The following is a 20,282-nucleotide window of genomic DNA, read 5'->3' as shown; positions in this document are numbered from 1 at the left end:
ATACTAAAAGAATAGATGAAAAGGATTTAATCAGAAGGCTAGCAAGGAATAGAATGATAACAAAATATTGTGAGTGCTCACAGCCTTGACACAGGTGGCAGTCATTGGTCATCAAGTAAAAACAATTTCACATGCTGGGTAAACAGTTCTCCAAATCACATTCCAAAGCAGCAAAACATGGAGAAGCTGAAGCTTCTCAGCTTCTCAGGAGAAAGGATCCTTACCAAGGGATTTTTCATAAAATATGTCTGTGACAAATATGGGTTGGCTTCCCATGAATTTAGCCTTTTGGAACTCTGGACTGGAGTAAAGCTATGAATATCTTCGTTCAGGTAACTTTTTTCTTTTCTAGTTTATCTACAAAGCATATTTTCTTCTATCCCATTTTGGCTTGGCATTGTCCTAACTGCCCTAGTTCTAGAATTACATCCCAAATCACTTTTCCCTGGGCAACTCCCAAAAGTGATGTCATGGCCCCTTTAAGATCAAAAGGTGTCCCAGGGTAGTGAAGGCATGGTTGTAAACATGCTATAGAATAGCCAATCCTCTCTAAAATGTCCCCCTATTAAACTATATGGTTCTATGTCACTATGCAGTCATTCCAGCTAAACAGAGAGGGGTGCTGTAGCTTTATTGTCCTCTGCAACCAGAAAAATTAGCGTTTGCATTTGCTTGAGCCCTTATTAATCGTGTCACCACTGGATTTTTTCAATTGCTCCCAGAAGTGCTACTTCTTGTGGAGTTAGTTGTAGAATATGCTCTCCTTGGTCCCACATTCACAGTAATCACTGTCATAATCTCTCCTCAGACTTCTGCCCATACTAGTCCATCACATTCTGGAGTTTGGCATGAGTATAGTCTTGCACTGATATTGTATGCTGCGACACTCCAGGGGGTCCTTTTACTTTGCATAAAAAAAGGCAGAGGGACTTGTGGCACCAGCCAGGTGACCGGAATCAGGGAGACAGAAGGAGCCAATGACTCAGCAAGAAGTCCCTAGACTATCACACACATAGACTGGAAGGATATTGTAGCAAGTTGACCTCGTCTGGGTGTCAGCTGCCCACTGTCACTTTATCACTCCCTTTCCCAATGGGACAGGGAAGACAATAAGATAGAGAACAACCAGCAAGTGAGATAAAGCAGTTTTATTACAGTGAAAGAAATGAGCAAGAGTCTGTGCACGAATGAGCTAAAGTAAAAAAAGTCAATTTCTACTTCCCATCAGCAGCAATGTTCAACACTTCCTGGGAAGCAGGACTTCAGCGCACATAATGGTTCCTCCGGAAGGCAAAAACTGAAGAATCATGAATGGCGCCCCCTCCTCCTCTCTCCCTTAGCTTTATATATCTCAGCTGACGTCATATGGTATGGAATATCTCTTTGGCTAATTTGGGTCAGCTGGCGTGGTTGTGTCCTGTAGCAGCGTGGGGTTTAGATGGTGGCTGCTGCTACCTATATCTTATTTCCCAATAAGCATCACCAGTGGAAAAGCTGCTTGGGTAAGCATTCCGGCAAAGCAGTCAAGTCCACACACACCACACTCACCACGGCTAGCTCAGCGAAGGGAGGCAGAAGGGCCTTCTGTATGGTCAGTTCCAGCGAAGTTTATTTCAGCAGGCCAAAGGGAAACCAGGGACAAAAGACAAGACCATGTGCTGTGCACAAGCTTAAGTATGGGAGGGCACAGTGGCAGTACAAAGGGCAGGACAAAGGGCATTGGCCTTCAGGGAAGATGGGGTTGTCCACCAGGGATACCACGACCAATGAAGGAACAGGGAAAGGAGAAACCACTAGAATTTGGGACATATGGGGAAGGGAACAGGAATGGTTTATGGTGTTAAGCAAGAGTCCATGAGGAAGTCCTTTCTGTCCGCCCAGGTGGGGAAAACTCTGTGGTGTCTCCAAGGCAAGGCCCTGGGGATTTCCCTGAGGGGGAAGGATTCAGAGGATTCCACAGTGTCCTGTCCCAGGATCTTGCCCACTCCCAGCCCCTTGATGGGGGAAGGAATGTCAGAGGGACAGCGCTGCTCAGCAGTAGCCAAAACACTGGTCTGTTATCAACACCTGTCCAGCTACTAATGCAAAGCACAGCACTGTGAGGGCTGTGAACTTTACCTCAGTCAGACCCAACACAATCTCCACCCCTTATTCCATACCATTTGAGTCATACTTGGATCCCATCTAATCTATATAGTCCCATTACTAGAATCCTTTCTTATCCACACATACAGCTTAAACTACATCCTTAAACCATCACTATACCAAACATGCATTTTTTAATTAACTACTATCACCTGTCCTTTCACATCCTTCCAGGTGGTCTCCATTCCAGCAGGATGAGAGATCAGGACAGGAGAAGTAGTGCACTTGATGGTTGAACACCAACACTGTCCTGGTTCATCATAGCATTCTTCTTGCTCCTCACAAAATTCTTTCTTCATCAGTTCACATCACTCCTGCTACTTTACCTCCTGCAACATACAACTCACACCATAGATTATTCTTACCCTAAGGTTAAATCTCCTTGAGGTACACACCAGGTCTCCCCATCCTCCTGCATCATCCACCAAGTACACCCAGGTCTTTGGGCAAAGACAATCCCACAAATGGGTTTGCCTTTTCCCATGGGGGAAGAAATCCACACTGACTTCCCCAGCCACATCCCTATGTGTAATGCAGGGACCTTGTCTCCTTCCACAGTGTCTGGCAGAGCCAATCCCTGATGGCTCTGAGGATGGACATGCTGCTCGCCAAGGCTGGGACAACTAGGGATGATAGCATAGTTAAGAAGAAAATCAAAACAAAGTGGGTCACAGTTTTTTTTTTCTAGACAGAGAAGAAGAGGAGGTGAGAACATGTGAGGGAAACAACATGGCGACACCAAGGTATTAAAAGTTCCCCCCAGAAGCTGCTTAAAATATGGTGAACCCAGTCCATTGTTCCTGACTGCTTTAGCTAATTCTTTAACCACTTCATGATCCAGTCTGTCCCATTTCTGATTCTGACCCTGCGCATCATATGTCACTGGCATTGTAACATCTCCCGTGTCTTGTAATAAGTCCTTTTCTTTTTCCAATTCTTTTCTAATGTTCACCCAATCTATTGCTGGTATTGTCGTTTCTTTGGGTACCCGTGTTTCCATGGGTACTTGCATATACATTGCAGTCATTGGAGTCATCGGTGTTGTAGGAATCTGCATCCCTCGTCTGGTTGAAGCCTTGGTCCTTGATCCTAAATCCGGAACAGGAATTTGAAATTCTTGCGCTGTTGTTCCCATTGCTTTGCCTAAATACTGTAAAAGATATTTTGTTGCAGTCCTTGGTATGGTAACTGTTGGCCCCTGGCTGGATGAGCCGGCAGTTGCTGCTGAAAGCATCCATGCTGGAACACCCTCTGAGGCAGTAATGTGTACCGTATCATCCTGTTGCTGTGCCTCATCAGAAGTCTCCTGAGCCTCATAGGATTCATGAGCTGATGAAAGCTCCGCTTGCTGTGCTGAAGCCGTTTTCTTTGACCTGGATCTCTTTTTGTATGTAGTTGGAAAAAATTGTTGCAATGTTACAGTCCCACCACTAGATGGCGCTGCGGCTTGACCAACCAAATCTGGCATAGTGTCCTGCAATGTGGTGGTCCCGCCACAAGGTGGCGGTGTCTCCGGCCTGGCTGGGTCCGCCATGGCGACCATCTGCAAGAATTGCGATCTAGGTTGAGGCTGAGGCTGTACAGTTGGTATTTGGGCTGGTTGCTGCACTTGGATACGTGTCTGCCGCCTTAGGACCGGAGAGGGGGTGGTGCACCAAGACACAACCGCTCCCCGAACACGCCCCTTCTCTGCCTGTGTCGTCACGAGGGAACGAGCATCCCACCCCCAACGGCGCCCGTCTTCTCCTGTGCGCGGTCTCGGGAACGCCCCCTCCTCCCCGAGACTGACGTCTCCACTGTCCCAGTCCCGTTCCGTCTCTGATGTTTCCTCCCTATCTTGATCCCTTTCGGAATCCTCCTCCTCTTCCTCTGACACTGTATCCGCCCCCACGCCCGAACCGCGCAATTCCCGCTAGGCTCGCGCACGTGACGCTTCAGCGATCTGGGCAGATCTCTTTGTTCCTACTTCTGGGTGTGGCGTCATCACCGCGCGCCTGCCGCGCCTAACTGAGGCTGTTGCCCGGGGTTTTTCAACTCTCCCGGCAAAATCAAGCATGCTCGGCGCCGCCGCTGCTCTCTGAGAGCCCTCCCCGCGTGGCTGCCTGTTGCCCGCTACAATTGCCTCATGAGTCCTGCCTCTCGCTCACGTCTTTTACACCGCTCCGTCCGAAACTGCCGCTGCCGCCAGCACCGCGCCCGCGCAAACCGCGTCAGCTCCCGCGCCTCCCACCACCTCCGCGGCCCCCACTGTTATGAACAAAAAAAAGGTTACCGTTTTTTTTTCCTAAGAGAAGGAGCAGCAGAGGAGTTTTTGAGTTGATCTGAGAGTTAACCGTTGGCCTAGAGTTCTTTGTTAGGGAAATGTTGTAACCGCCAGTTAAGTATCCTTAAGTATCGTCATTTGACTCTCTATTGTAGAAAATTCTTGTTTATTTCAGTACCACCCTAGCCTGCTGCCAAGAAGACAACAACCCCCCCCCCATGGACGGTAAGAGGAGAGGGGGATATTTGCATCTCAGGAGACATGCAAATTTCCCCCAAACCCAGACTACCTTAGGACAGGACTTTTACCAAATCCTGGAAAATACCCCAAAAGAGACGAGCCGAAACAGAATTAAAAGGTCAGAGTAGTGTCTGGGCAGCAGGGCTGAAGTCCGAAGCTGGAAGAGACACTTGAAAACCTCGGTCACTCCTCGCCCTAACTACAAACGATGCCAGTCAGACCCAGCACACGGTGGACTGATAACCCAGACCGAGAAACCCTGGGTACACCCGACTGCCTTGTGAGGACAGGACTCTCGGCCCTGCCCCCTTGGGGACAGAGCTGCAAATCCTCCTCTTCTGATTCACTGCTGGGAGCGGCGGCAGAACTCCGCGGATCTGCTCAAACCCTCATCTTCGAGCTGATCACTTTAATAAAAGCATTAAAAGGAGGAGAATCTCCTGCCCTGTTTATTTCACCCACCGCCGGCTCCGCCGCCGCCCCCGGATGCTGCCGTCTGCCCGGCACTGCCGTGGCGCGACCGCGCCTCTCGCAGAAGGGCACTTCCCCCTCCCCCTCGGGTCCCGACACAGCCCCCGCTTCCGCCGACTCCTCTGCTGCCTTTTCCCTACGACCGCTTTTTGGCTTTTGCGAATCGGGCGGACCTGCCTCTAGAAAGGCTAAGTCCAAATCTTCCAATTCGCTAGGGGAAATCTCAACCCTAAGCTCTCCCGGGAGTGACAGAGATGAGTCAGAATCGGTATCTGAGTGTTCTGAGATTTCTGGAGCTCTTGGACGCTCTGGGGGTCCCGTGGACCTTTGAGGTACAGAGGGATTTGGAGGTGATGACATCCCCTCCTGCTCCCCTTCTATGGGAGATATTTCTGTCTCCCCTGGGCTGATTGAGACAATGTGAAAAACACAAATCACTTGTTTTTTTTAAATTTTAAATATTTAATAGTAATAAAATAGTTATAAAAATAGTAATACAATTAGAGTAATAATAATTTAGACAATTTGAATTAAGACAATATGAGACAATAAAAACAAAGAGTTACGGACGTCCGGGTACCTTTTTCTGGGCAGCACAAGCCCGAAAAAGGACACCCGTTAACAAAAGATTAACCCTTAAAAACAATAGCCTGTTGCATATTCATACACTTCATACATGATGCATAAATTCCATTCAAACACCGGATTCAGCCTGGTCATCTTCAACTTCTTCCTCCTAATTCTAACAGCGCCTTCTAGGCGGGAAGAAGTTCGTTTCTTCTGATAAGGGAGCAATAAATTCTTTTTCTCTGAAAGATTTAGGTGTCCTGTAGCTGCTATCTTGCTGCAAATCCTTTCTTTAGAAAAAGTATCCTACATAGCATAGTTTCTATTTTAACAATTTTTATAACCTAAAACTATATTTAACACACTACTGAAGAGAATTAATACAGCATTACTTTCTAACACAACACATATAATATTCATTTTAATATTTGCGAAAATCCAATCATAAAATATGCATTTTTCACAATCCCCACTCTTATTCTTTGTAAATCATTTGGCTTGAGCAATTTTTCTTGTCTACTTGCATCTTCTGGACTATGCTGGCAAAATAAAACAGAGGATTACACAAGGAAGAAATATCAAGAGAAATGAAAAATCTTAATTTCTTCTAATACATTCTCCCCCAACTAGGTTTTAGCATTGTTTTCTAATTTTTGGACTGGTACTTGGGTTATTATATGTATATTTTTTTTTCTTCTTTGATTCCTTTTGCTTGTTTCTAGAATGACTTTTCTGTGATCATCAATTTTCAACAATCTGATATATTAAACTTTCCACAAACACCCCTTTCTTTAACCAATAAATAGTCCAAAGCCAACCTATTCTGGTACACTACAGTTTTTGTTTGGCTTAGCTGACTTGATATTAACTCTAATGTCTGGGCGACTTTATTTGCTATAATTTCTATAACTGCTTGGATTCTTGTTATACGACTCGACATATAATTTGGGGTCAATACAGAGTTACATTGCGGTGCTGCTTTTACCTTCTTGTTTACTAGTTGTTTGGTTTTTTGGGTTTTTTTTTTTGTTTTTTTACCAAATCTTGAACCATATCATTAAGATTAAATGTAAAACAAATCCATCTCTCTCCTTTTGGACATTCAATTCCAAATCTATTACCACTTTTCCCTAAGTTTCTGGTAATCCAGTAATTTTCTCCATTTTGCCTACAGGTTCTTAATTTGGATGGGTTATAACAGTGGCTGTTGAGATAGGCGTGTGTAATAAAAGAGGAACTCTGGTTTCTTTCTATGTGATGCTTTTCTGTAGCATTTGTGACACAATCTTGCTGGTATCCCAAAAGGGATAAGACAACAAATGAGTGCCAGAAACAGAAATAACAGAGGTCCAGTATGGCTTATACTCCCACCTCCCATGCCTGTGAGGTTGCAACCCACAGCAGGTGTATTTGATCTTCTTGGTGGCGAAATACAGAGGCCAATCTGGTCTTGCCCTCTATTTCCTTGTCACTTTCTCTTAACTAATTTCCAGGCAAATTGTTTTTGGCACCCCTTAACTGTGGTTTCCCACCATTCCTCGGCATGTCTCATTCAACAGGCACTGATAATAATTCCCATCCATAAAACAAAGTTATTACTTTAACACTTCTTGCAATAAGAGCATAAATTTTGTGAACTACAATACTAATTATTCCCACAATTCAAGCATTCACTTATAACCCAGCTAGCATGTCCAGTATTGGGATGAATCAAATAAAGTTTACAGTATGATACTGATGGAAGTAGTACTTCCCCTTCTTCCCTGTACAATTCATGGGCTAAGGTCAGAATACAAAAACAGTCTTGACTCCTCTGTCTGAAGTATTCCTCCCGAGGGAGATGTTTTATTCAGGCAGTGCTCGGAACCACTGATATAAGCATTGCCTCATTTCTTAATTAGGTGCTATTCTTTGTACATTTATGGGATCATTTGGGTTTTCCCAAGCCATTACCACTCAGTCCCTATTGGGAAGTCAGTTCGGTATCATCCGGTTTAAATGTGATAGTCCATTCCTCAGGTTCCTTCATAAGTCCTTTGATTCTGCTGGCATGAATTCACCCTCTTTCTGTGATTTGGATTGTTGCTTCAGTAGTACCTGGAAAAGACTTCTTAATAGCATAGTAATAAAAAAAGAACAATACTGCATTTAATTTTACCATTCATTTTTCTTCCAAACTTTCTGGGTTTAGCTAAAAGTTTTCTCCACAGCAGCCTCTTCTTATATCCAGCTGTGCTAATAGCTGCAGAGGCAAATTCTTCTTTCTGTGAGTTGCAGTTAGTTAAATAAGAAAAGCCAGATCACTTTTAACACGAGATTTATCACATCTATTGCTTTTTACTTTTTGGGCAACATTAAATTGTTTGAGCCTTACAAACCCATTCTTCAGAAAAAAAACAACTTCTTTTTAACAGCAAACAAACAAAAAAAAAAAAACAAAAAAACTTCTTACTTAAGAAAAACGAACCACTTTGTGAGGTTTGGAGAGTCAGCAATCTCTGCTTTGATTTTATCTTTTAGTGCTAGCCCCCTCCCCCCTCCCCCTCTTTTCACAGCCTTGCTGTCAATGCTATTCTTCACTCTTCCCTCCTACTGCCACTTCGCTGCAGGGCCAAAGCAGGGGAGAACAGCCTCGGGCATGGGGACCCTGGGGGCATGCCTTGGGTCTCTTTTGCCCTCTCTCTCTCTTTCTCTCTCTTTTCTCTCTCTCTCGGCCCACTTACCAGGGCCGACGCTGCCATCCTGGACTAGGGACCCCAACAGTCTGGGAGCCACCCCGGCAGTTCCCCACTGAGCCAGCCCGCTCCTGGCCGGCAAACCCATGTCATTCACTCCCAGCACCACCGCCGGGTCACCTCCATGGATCGGTCCTCCGGACCCCAGTTCGGCATTGAATAACCTCCTAACAACCATGTGTTAAGACATTTCCATGCCTTTCATGCAAAAAACTCGAATTCACACTTCTGCTCTCTTCCAGCACCAAGATGCTATCATTCCACATTTCAACATCCCAGAGTTTGCTAACCACCCCCCTACTTCTCTCTTTCCTCTCTTCTTACTTTTTTCTTTGATTCAACTCACCTCCGACGGTACGAGGTGTACCCAACTAATTTACTTCCAAAAGTAAGCTTACAACTTTTTTACTAGGATTGCAGTAGCTGTTATAACTTAAATACGTACTGACTAGCTGTAGCTTACTGGGTCTAACATCTTTGATATATAAGCTACTAGATTTTTTTACCCTTCCTCACTCCTGAATTAAAATTTTATGAGCTACTCCATTTTCTGTATTTATGTATAGATGATAAAGGATTTTTCTAACAAGGGTAAGCTTAAAGCTGGTACCTAGGCTAGTGTTAACTTCAATTCTTAATTTAACAATATCTTCCTTGGTCTGTTTTATATCATCTCCTCTGTCAAATTTTCATACAGAAATTTTACTACCCATGTGTACCCCACAATCCATAATCTATATTATTTCAATAATCTAAATAATTTTCTGATCTCCATCTTTGAAGAGGGAGGGAGGGAAATGATAAAATTCCTGCAATTGTCTCATAGTTGGGTTTCCAGCTACCTTTATTTATTAAGTGTCTAAGATATTTTACCTCCAGTTCTACAAATTATAGTTTCCATTTTGATACCCTTAGTCCTCTTTTCCCCAAGAAAATATAAAAGTTGTATAGTAGCCTCTCTCACTTCAACTTCAGCCTCCTTAGATAGTAAAAAATCATCCACATATTGGATAATTTGTATTCCAGGAGTCGGGAAATCTTGTAGTTTTGTTTCTAAAGCTTGTCCAAACAAGTTTGGGGATTTCTTAAACCCCTGTGGTAACTTTGTCTATCTTAATTGCTGCTTTCTCCCGCTTTTTGGATCCTCCCATTAGAAGGCAAAAATATCTCCCATCTAAATTTTAGTTTCTTCCCTCAATTACCACATCTTTAATGACTAGAACTGTAAAACTTTCTCTTTTTGCCCCTGTTACTTTTCACTGTATATTTGCTCACACTGTAGCCTTTTGGAATATTTAACGGGCAGGTTCTCTCTGCCCATGTCTACTACAAATTCCAATCTTTCTTCTTGGGGAACCACTTTTAAAGTTATCACAGGGTCCAGATGGTATTGGTCCCCTGAAAAAATAGAGTTTATGATCTCCCTATTCCCCCTCTGTGCCCATCTCTTTAAAGATTTTCAGATCTTCCGCTTGCTTAGGACCATTTTCCTATCTCTCTTGAGTTCATCTGTTTAGTTGGTGAAATAAACAGGGCAGGAGATTCTCCTCCTTTTAATGCCTTTATTTAAGTGATCAGCTCGAAGATGGGGGTTTTGGCACATCCTCGGAGTTCTGCCGCCGCTCCCAGCAGTGAATCAGAAGAGGAGGATTTGCAGCTCTGTCCCCAAGGGGGCAGGGCCGGGAGTCCTGTCCTCGCAAGGCAGTGGGGTATACCCAGGGTGTCTCGGTTTGGGTTATCAGTCCAGCGGGTCCTGGGTCTGACTGACATCGTTTGTAGTTAGGGCGAGGAGTGACCGAGGTTTTCAGGTGTCTCTTCTAGCTTCGGACCCCGGCCCTGCTGTCCAGACACCACTCTGACCTTTTAATTCTGTTTCGGCTCGTCTCTTTTGGGGTATTTTCCAGGATTTGGTAAAGGTCCTGTCCTAAGGTAGTCTGGGTTTGGAGGAAATTTGCATGTCTCCTGAGATGCAAATATCCCCCTCTCCTCTCACCGTCCATGGGGGGGGGGGTTGTTGTCTTCTTGGCAGCAGGCTAGGGTGGTACTGAAATAAACAAGAATTTTCTACAATAGAGAGTCAAATGACGATACTTAAGGATACTTAACTGGCGGTTACAACATTTCACTAACAAAGAACTCTAGGCCAACGGTCAACTCTCAGATCAACTCAAAAACTCCTCTGCTGCTCCTTCTCTTAGGAAAAAAAACCGGTAACCTTTTTTTTTTTTGGTCATAAGAGTTGGAATTCCTTCTTTTCCCTCTAAAAAGCTGTCCCTTAAAACCTTAAAACCTTTATTTGCTTTTTGCCTTTGATATGCTGTCTCATTTATTCCCTTGATTATGTAATTACGATAATTATTCATGTGTTTACTCCCCTCATTATTTTGACCCCACTCAGGAGATACAGGTAGCATTTTGTCTTCTCCGGGGGTTCCTGCAGATCATATTTTCTTTTTTTCCCCCAAACTTTTATTCTAGCTATTCTGATTCATTGCTTTTCTCCCCGAGAAAACTATTATTTTCATTATAGACTGCACCCCTTCTAAAGCATAAATTTTTGGACCTAAAAGTTGGTCTAATTGTTCAGCTATACCTATGGGATCCTCCAAATATCCCTTTATTTATTTATTAAAATCTCTGACCTCAGACGAAGCCAAAGGAGCACTTACCAACCCTGGTCCACCCCCTCCTATGGGAACCTTTCTTAATGGAAATAGAGCAATCCCTTTATCCCATTCTTTTTGGATTTTATCTTCTATAGCCTTTCTCCTGTATTTTTCAGAAAGAATCAGGAGAGGGCTTTCTTTTAACTGAACTTTAGTGTTTCGACAAGGTGATTCCTTTAGAGAGCTCCCCTGACCATCCGGAACTGTGGTTACCAAGGGAACGGAGCTCGGGGCAAGACGGGTGAGACTCGGCACAGCACTGAGTCTCTGTCCTCCGAAGGCGAGGTCTGCAGGCGGGATCGCCCGAGGGGTGTTCCGGTGCAGACCGAGCTGGAGCGCGGATTGCCCCCACATGGCCAATGGTGACTGATCTGGCAGAGACAAAGCTGGCGACAGACCCCGGCTGCAGCGGCCGTAGCCGACCAGAGTCAGGGCAGCCGGGGATGGGACAGACGGGACCCCCACGTCGGTGCGGTCAGCGCGGCGACCACGGTCCGCACGGCAGGACCAGCAGAGCGGCCGCGGGCGGGCGGCCGGACTGGGGCACACGGACTGTGCCCGAGCCGGCACAGGGGCTGGGGGGTGGTGCAGCCGCGAACGAGTGGGGAAACAAACGGGAATGGATGAGGTAATCTTTTGTTCCAAGCCTTTTTCTTTCACCGTTTCTCTTTTATTACTTTGTAAAGATGTTATTTTCTTACGATCTCCACCCCCCCCCCAGCATGTGGTATATTCGTTTTCTTCTGGATTAAACGGTTTTTTACAAATAAATCCAGAGCTTAACGAAGCTAAACTTCTGCTTGGATACTTTGAAATGGTCGACGAGCTAACTCACGACCTTCTCATGTTGTTTTTCTCATCACCTTTTTATTTATCCTCTGGCAAATTGTACATTTTTCAGTTACTTGTTTTTCTACTCCAAAAATCCTAAGTCACCCATAGTTCCTTAAAAAATCACACAAAGCCTGAGTATCCCACTGGGCTTTTCGATACATTTCATTTACTGTTCCCTAGTAAGCATTTTATTATCTAATTGTCTTCCATCAAGATGTTTCCATTTCCCCATTTATTTTGTTCATCACCTACCTTAATTCTTTCTTTTTTTTTTTTTTAATCTGCTTCCCTAAACTTTGGAATTTCCAATTTTTCCTCATTTGGAGTTAAATTAACTCTTTCAGCTCTATTTCCTGCTGCATCTTTAGCTTCCTGATCTGCCAAAATATTTCCTCTTATTTCTAGGGTCTTTACCTTTTGGTGTCCCCTAATATGTACTATAGCTATCTCTCTTACGTAATTTTCTTACTGCATGTGCTGCTCTAAAGGCATACCTTGAATCAATATAACTCCGTTCTTTTGTGTTAGATATTCTAGTGCTCTTTTAAAGTATATAATTCATAAGTTTGAGCCTTCTAATTTAAGGTTAATTGGTTAATTTCCCTTTTTCCATAGTTTGCATGTTTCTCTTATCAACTTCTGCATACCCTGTATTTTGCAAGGAATTGTATTTCTGTTAGCTAACTTAACTGCCAAAGGGCTATCTTGGGGTATCTCTTCTGGTATGCTTTTAGTCCTGCTTTTTTTCCCTGTATCCAACTTACTGGTTTTCTGTTCCATTTTCAAGATTTTATCTATTCATCCCCTGCCTCTGTTTCTCACTTTCACAACAGCTTAAACACCACTTTTCTTTTAATCACTTACGCCCAAAACAAACCTTTTTCCCACACTACTTTTCAATACAAAACACTTCCCTCCAAGGAGGGTAAAATGCACAATCCACATTACCCATACTTTCATTCATCTACATTCACTCACTTTTATTTCTCATTCACCTTCACACCCTCAAGACACAAAGTGGATTCTTACCACCAAAAAATCACAGGTCTCTGTGGCCCCCCTCACTTGGTGTTGGCCTCAAAGTCTCAATATCTCCGGGCCTCTTGGAAGGGCCCTGACTGGTCGCCTCCGGTGCCCGTTCACCTGCGAGGCTGTTTGCGTGTCACTCACACTCTTCAGCTACGGCTCTCCCACACACCCAGGAAGCCAGCCTGATGCACAGGTCACCCAAACTCTTCGGCTAAAACCCCCACCTGTCCGAGGGAGACAGCCTGATTTGCAGGTCCACTGCCCCCCCCCTTCCCACCCGCCTGGGAAGTTGAGGCTGACTTTGTGTGTGACTCTCACACACACAACAAGACAACAATAAGGTACCTTTTACTTTCACATCACCTATTACAAGTTTAGGTGTTTCTGGCCAGTCCTGGTGCTATTGGATATCCCTCCATCCAGCCGTGTTGTTCAACCCCAGATGCTCTTGGGTATTTTCCCTCAATCCTGCCGTGTTGTCCAACCCCAGATCCTGTTGGGTATTTTTCCCTCAATCCAGCTGTGTTGTTCAACCCTAGATGCTCTTGGGCATTTTTCTGTCCCTTAACTCAGCGGTGTGGCACAACTACAGATGCTCTCAGGCATTTATTTGGTTGTGTTGTCCAACCCCAGATCCTGTTGGGTATTTTTCCCTCAATCCAGCTGTGTTGTTCAACCCCAGATGCTCTTGGGCGTTTTTCTGTCCTTAACTCAGCGGTGTGGCACAACTACAGATGCTCTCAGGCATTTATTTGGCTGTGTTGTCCAACCCTGGATGCTGTTGGGCAAAATTTTCATCCCTCAATCTATCTGTATAGTCCAACCCTGGATGCTCTTGGGTATATCCTCACTCCAGCAGAATTCTGCTCAACCCTGCTCTTGGATGCTCTTGGAATGCAAATCCCTCAACCCAGCAGGTTTTTAGGGGCCCCTCCTGTCCCGTTTCCTAGTGGATTGGGCTAGGAAACCTTGCTCCCTTCTTCTGAGGGGTCCAACCCCTCCCTGAGACCCAGTCCCAGTTACCCCGGGGGATTCTTTCACTCCTCTTATCACTCACTTCGTCTCTTTACTGGCCACTTTCCTCGCGGAAAGTCGGAAATGCAGTATGGGACACTCATCACTCACTTGGCAGGTCTGGGACAACCAGCCTGCCTCTCATTCACACACATTCATCTCCCCCACTGCCCCCCCGAGAAATACTTGTCAATCCCTTTTCCTTCCTGGGTTCTTCATGCGCACTACTAGTCTTAGGGGGCCAATTACCGCGGTTGTAGGGAACCTTTTTCCCTTCTCTTTGTTTTATTGCCTCCTTTTGTCCACTGATAGTAACCTGCGTCTGTCGGTCACTCCAGGGGAAACAGAGCAAGGCTGCCAAATCAGGCAGGGCACGCCTTCCCACTCTGACTCTCCCAAAGCACCACCAGCGAGGTGTGTTAACCATCCTCTGCTACCAATTGTGAAAAACACCAATCACTTGGTTTTTTTTAAAATTTGAAATATTTAATAGTAATAAAATAGTTATAAAATAGTAATACAATTAGAGTAATAATAATTTAGACAATTTGAATTAAGACAATATGAGACAATAAAAACAACGAGTTACGGACGTCGGGTACCTTTTTCTGGGCAGCACAAGCCTGAAAACGGACACCCGTTAACAAAGGATTAACCCTTAAAAACAATAGCCTGTTGCATATTCATACACTTCATACATGATGCATAAATTCCATTCAAACACCGGATTCAGCCTGGTCATCTTCAACTTCTTCCTCCTAATTCTAACAGCTCCTTCGAGGCGGGAAGAAGTTCATTTCTTCTCATAAGGAAGCAATAAATTCTTTTTCTCCGAAAGATTTAGGTGTCCTGTGGCTGCTATCTTGCTGCAAGTCCTTTCTTTAGAAAAAGTATCCTACATAGCATAGTTTCTATTTTAACAATTTTTATAACCTAAAACTATATTTAACACACTACTGAAGAGAATTAATACAGCATTACTTTCTAACACAACACATATAATATTCATTTTAATATTTGCGAAAAGCCAATAATAAAATACGCATTTTTCACAGACAACAAGTGCAGCCCTCTGCTGCTGGCTCTGCTCCCCCGCTTCAAGCCCTGTGGGAGTATCAACAACCTGCTGCTGCTGACTGGCAAGCTGCCCACTTTTACTTGTGGTTGCTTCCAGCATTACCCGTGCAGATGGTAGCTGTTTCATAGCTGATTTATCTTTTCTCGTGGCTAGATGATAAAGGTGTCTGTTGATCTCCTGCCAAAAGCCTACTTCGAACAACAGACGTGTCTCTGAGTGCGGATATGTACAGCGCACCCACAATAATAAATCTCTGAGTTCTTTTTCTGAAATTTCCACTGGATGAGTGGCCACCAGACCTTGTAAGGCTGACAAAATCCTTAACTGTTCCTGGGAGCATGTACCCCCCCATGTTCTCAAATCTCAACCTTCTTACCAAATCCAACTCATCAACGAGGTCGGTCCAGAGGTCGCCCTGGTCACTGGCAAGCAGTTCAGAGGTGAGAGGTCCCAGGCGTGCTTCTGGTCCCCCTCCGGGTCGATCTGGATGCAAGTCTGTTCAGCAGAAGCTGGATCTTCTCTCTGGGTATTTTTTGAGAGTGCCTGCTTCTTCCCGGGCTGTTCTGGCCGCTCACCAAGCTCTTATCAGCGAGCCCAACAAAGGGACGCCACTTGTCGAATGGCCGCAGGGTTTACGACCCTGACTTGTATTAAAAGTCTCTGCTTCAGCCCGTGTGTTCAAAGGATGAGTCGAAGCTCTTCAGTTTTTGGTCTCAAGGTTGTTTATTGTATCTTATCTGTAAAATTTTCTTCCTGCCTAGCCGAGGTCCGCTCAGCAGGACAGTCAGAGGCACTCTGTCTGCCCCCAGGGTGGTGTTATCTTTATATACTACAAACTACATATGACATGTTTACAATTATTTTCCAATACCTATCACCTATGTTAGACAGTGAGCTTCTACTCTAAACCAATCTAAAAGTGCCAACATCACCAGTGAAGATGGAGGTAAAGAAGAAGAAGAAGAAAGGCTAGACACGCCCAAATAGCTCCATCTTGTCCCCAAAAACCCTTATACTAAAAATCACAAAACCTACATTTGCACCCTGTGATTACTTTATTATTACACTGCTTAAACTGCTGTGGCTTTTATCTCTTCATGTAAAGGTGGCAATTTGCTCCATGGTTCATAATCGAACCCACTGGTGGTTCTGGGCTGTGTGCCAGGGTCTCCGAGCACCCTGGCAAGGGTCCCAGCAACTCCGGACTCCCAAAGGGATGTCCTGAGTTCCGACACAAGGTCAGTGAAGAAGGAGGAGGAAGAGGTGCTCCAGGCACCTAAGCCGAGATTCCTCTGCAGGCTGTGATGAAGACCATGGTGAAGCAGGTTGTCCTGCATTCCATGGAGGTCCATGGGGGATGCAGAGATCCACTCAAAACCTGTGTGGGAGGTGCCCATGCTGGAGTGGGTGGATTGATGCATTGTTCACAGGGATCTTAGGATAAAGGAAGAGACGAGAAAGTTGACTCCATGTTCAGAAGGCTTGATTTATTATTTTATGATATATATTATATTAAAAACTATACTAAAAGAATAGAAGAAAGGATTTCATCAGAAGTCTAGCTAAGAATAGAAAAGGAATGAATAACAAAGGCAAGACAGTCTGGACATGTGGACTGTGATTGGCCATTAATTAGAAACAACCAGATGAGACCAATCACAGATCCACCTGTTGCATTCCACAGCAGCAGATAAGAATTGTTTGCATTTTGTTCTTGAGGCCTCTCAGCTTCTCAGGAGGGAAAAATCCTAAGGAAAGGATTTTTCATAGAACATGTCAGTGACAGGTGGATGCCTGGGAGAGGCTGTGATAGAGTAGAAGACCCGGTGGAGAGAGGGGTCCCCTACTTCCAAGCTGGAGTATCCTGTCCTTGGAGGACGGCACACCATGGAAGAGTGACCCACACTGCAGCAGTTTTGGGAGGACTGATGCTCATGAGATTGGAACCACATTGGAGAAGTTCATGGAGAACTGTCTCCTGTGGGAAGGAGTCCCATGGTGTAGCAGGGGAAGGACTCCTCTCCCTGAGCAGCAGAAGAAAATATCAGGCGACAAACTGACCAAAACCCCCACACCCTGTCTCTTGTGTTATCAGTGGGAAGGCAGGAGGGGTTGGGGGAAAGAAGTGTTTTAAAGGGTTTATTTTACATCTCAATACCCTCCTCTGTTGTATTGCACTGAGTAGTTTATTCAGGGTTTTTTTTGCACTGGGTTATTCGAATTTTGCACTGAGTAGGTACTCTTTTGCACTGAAGTAGTTTGTTTGTATCACATGGTTTGTTCCATTCCCCCCCCCCCCGCCAAAATCCTGTGGTGGTGGTTTCCCCCTGGGTTAGTTCCTCCCTTCGCCCCTCCCATCAGTTGAATCCCATTGGCTTTAGTCCCTTTCCTCCGCCCCCCTTCCCCTGGATTTAAAATCTCCCGCCATGAGGCATTCTCTCTCTTTCTTCTCCTGGACTCCTCCTTCTTCCTTGGACAGCTCCCTTTCACAATAAACTGGGACTTAGGTCCCGAGAAGGAAGAACGCCTCTCGTCTTTTGCTTTTGTCCTTGTCAATCTCGCAGGAATCCAGAGCCAGCCAACTGACCCCCACGAGGTGAGAAATCAGCAGCTGGCACCCAGAACGTGGGGCGTCCCGCAAGGTCAAAGACCCACGCAGTAGCTGGATATCTACGTGTGGATTTTATATGCTTTTGGACCATCAGCTTCCTCGCAGTTGTCTGCCGCTTTTGTATGGTGGCAACTCACGAGGGAGGACTGGCAACCCACCCTAGTCCAAGGACTTCCTTGCAGCAGTTCCAGCCAATTGAGGTCCCCAGGAGGGGTAAGTAAACCCCGCGAGTGTTAGTGGGGACCCTGGAGTGACCCCAGGGTGGTGGGGGTTAATCTCCAACACAAGGGAAGGGTGTAACCCCTTTTGGAGGGGTTTGTGTGCACAGGCATCAGCGCAGCGCCAGCAGCATGGCTCTGGGCTGCGCGCAGTTTCTGCGGCGCTGTGGTGCCGTGGCTCCGAGCGCTGGGGTTTCTGTGGCACGGCGAGCAGCAGCGGCTCTCAGGTGTGCGCGGCGGGGAGGAAACCCCAGCTCGTATCACATGCAAATGGTGGTGAGCAGTGGGGACAGGTGCGGGTGGCGCTGATCAGCGGCCTGCCCCGGCTCGGATGGCTGCGTGGTGTGGCGGAGCCTGTTTAGCTGCCATCAGCAATTTAAAAGCCACGCAATTTTGAACGCATGCAGTTTTTGCTTCTTACCTCAGAGTTGTGGGAGGGAAAACTGCAGACACTTCCCTAGATTGGCTGTGAACACTGTAGTGCTTTCAGTTCCTGTTGGTGCTTGTTGCAAAGGAAGGTAGATTAAGTTGTGCAGACTGTGTGTAACATCAGAATGGGCTCTCAGCTTTCTACACTACAGAGGGGCATTTATACACAAGTTCAAGATACCCTAGGTAGTGGAAACGTTAAAGTTTCCAAAGGACTATTAAAAAGGTTTGTTCACTGGCTGTCTTTCTGTGAAAAATGCATATTTTATGATTGGCTTTTCGCAAATATTAAAATGAATATTATATGTGTTGTGTTAGAAAGTAATGCTGTATTAATTCCCTTAGGTAGTGTGTTAAATATAGTTTTAGGTTATAAAAATTGTTAAAATAGAAACTATGCTATGTAAGATACTTTTTCTAAAGAAAGGACTTGCAGTGAGATAGCAGCCACAGGACACCTAAATCTCTCAAAGAAAAAGAATTTATTGCCCTCTTATCAGAAGAAACGAACTTTTTCCCGTCTCGAAGGCACTGTTAGGATTAGGAGGAAGAAGTTGACGATGACCACAACGAATCTTTTGTTTGAATGGAATTTATGCATCATGTATGAAGTGTATGAATATGCAACAGGCTATTGTTTTTAAGGGTTAATCCTTTGTTAACGGGTGTCCTTTTTCGGGCTTGTGCTGCCCAGAAAAAGGTACCCGGACGTCTGTAACTCTTTGTTTTTATTGTCTCATATTGTCTTAATTCAAATTGTCTAAATTATTATTACTCTAATTGTATTACTATTTTTATAACTATTTTATTATTATTAAACCTTTAAAATTTTAAAAACCAAGTGATTGGTGTTTTTCACACTTTCCATTTCCCTCAGTTTACCCAGCAGAATGTACTTTCTGTCTCTGCCTGGGACAAAAATGGAGAATTTTTCACATCCAAAATAGAACAGGGAGACGTAACAGTATCCAAATCTCTCCCAGTGTTCCTTTCAATTCAGAAAGAATTGATTAAGAGGGACGTGAAGGGACAACCACAGCAAGCCTCCCCTTCTGTGGCTTCCCCTACCCCTCCTCCCAAACCCTCTTCCCCTGAGCTGAGAGGGACACACAAGCCACCCTGAGAAATGCAGAGTTCCTGGCACGGCCACTGTTTCCCTGGCCTCCCACCTCCTGCTCAGCACCCTGGCTCTGGCAGTTGTGCGCAGGCTGACAGAGCACCTTCCCTGCACCCCTTTAACCCAGTTGCTACTCCCCAAATTTTGGATTCTGACCCCCCCATCCCCAAAATGTCAGCGACCGTGTGGCCGGGATCCAAGATGGCGAGCCCTCCAGCTTACCTTTCTTTTTCCCACAATCCCTTTTGCTCACCTATCCCCTCCTCCAACCCTTTCTGGTCCCACAACCCCTTCCTTCCCTCAGACACCCCTCCCCCTTCCTCCTTGTTCCCTTCCTGCATGACATCATCCTGCCACCCCGCCCCTGTATGTGGCAATCTAGGTTCCCATGGCTGCACCACCTCCCCACACAGCTCCACCCCCCTTCCTGTTCCTGTTTTCCATGCCCCCCCCGGGGTGGGACCGGGGAAGGGGGTGGTCCCCTTCCCGGTTCCCACAGGGGGTGGGACCGAATGGGGGAAACTCTGGGGATCAAAACCGGGGGGAGGAAGCCATACCCTCAGCTGCTCCTGTCTCATATACTGGTAAGGGAAATGGAAGTAGAAACTATCAGCCTTTCTCCTACCAAAGCAAAAGAGAATTATGCAAGGCCTGAGAAGAATTTGGCTGAGACAGTGAGATCTTTAGATGCATGATGAAAGCCGCTTTAACATCTCTTGAATTCATTCTGGCCAACCTCCGAGATCTCTTCCGATGTCTCCTAACCCCATCAGAGTTCGATCTATGCAGAAGCACCTGGAAGAGATCCCTGAATAAACTCCTAGAGGAGCTTGAGGAAAGCACCCAGGGCGCACAAGATTTAGAA

Source organism: Serinus canaria, chromosome W (genome assembly GCF_022539315.1).
Source record: "Serinus canaria isolate serCan28SL12 chromosome W, serCan2020, whole genome shotgun sequence".
Taxonomy (NCBI): domain Eukaryota; kingdom Metazoa; phylum Chordata; class Aves; order Passeriformes; family Fringillidae; genus Serinus; species Serinus canaria.
The sequence above is the reverse complement of the archived record's forward strand: the minus strand, read 5'-3'. Positions refer to the sequence as shown.